At 48.3% G+C, this 557-nt stretch overlaps 1 pseudogene; it reads right to left on the bottom strand.

Moving 5' to 3' along the window:
• Positions 1-262: 262 nt before the first annotated feature.
• On the bottom strand, positions 263-346 carry LOC117211212 (annotated as a pseudogene).
• Between the last annotated feature and the right edge of the window lie 211 nt (positions 347-557).

The raw sequence follows: 557 nt of genomic DNA, 5'->3' as shown, positions 1-557 counted from the left end.
CCCATTATGCTCGCTTCACGCCACCGCTCGCGCCTATGATCACGTATGGCTCTTCTTGTGTCGAAAACGTTACGGACAAAAATCGACGTTTCTAGGGCTCGCTGCTTGGCGACAACTATGCTCCCGTCGATACATTGTATATGATCCGGCGGGCAGATGAGACGGTCTGCCTGCGACACTGTAGGACCGCGAGCGACGGTTAGAAAATACAGCCTGTGGTAAGCATCGTGGCGTAACACCTACTTTCATGTCGATTATTGATAAAGATTATTCGCCACTGATACCATTTATATGTGTTCCACCCTTGTCTATGGGAGTGTTAAACGTCTCTCCTTTCATACTACAAAAAAATTTTTTTTTTTTTTTTACGTGGAGGAAATCTTCATAGACACCTTACAACCCTGTGGGGACGGGCAGAAGGTAGTGCCGGATTCTTACCGGCTAAAACCTCCGCGAACGGGACAGTGAACCAGTGCGAGTTTTTATCGTCGGGCCCCTGTGTGCTTAACACCAAGCACGTTCAAAAACCAAGTACTCCCAGAAAGTACGCCCACACC

This window comes from Bombus bifarius, unplaced genomic scaffold (genome assembly GCF_011952205.1).
Source record: "Bombus bifarius isolate JDL3187 unplaced genomic scaffold, Bbif_JDL3187 scf7180000008218, whole genome shotgun sequence".
Taxonomy (NCBI): Eukaryota; Metazoa; Arthropoda; class Insecta; order Hymenoptera; family Apidae; genus Bombus; species Bombus bifarius.
This window is presented reverse-complemented; position numbering and strand designations above follow the sequence as displayed.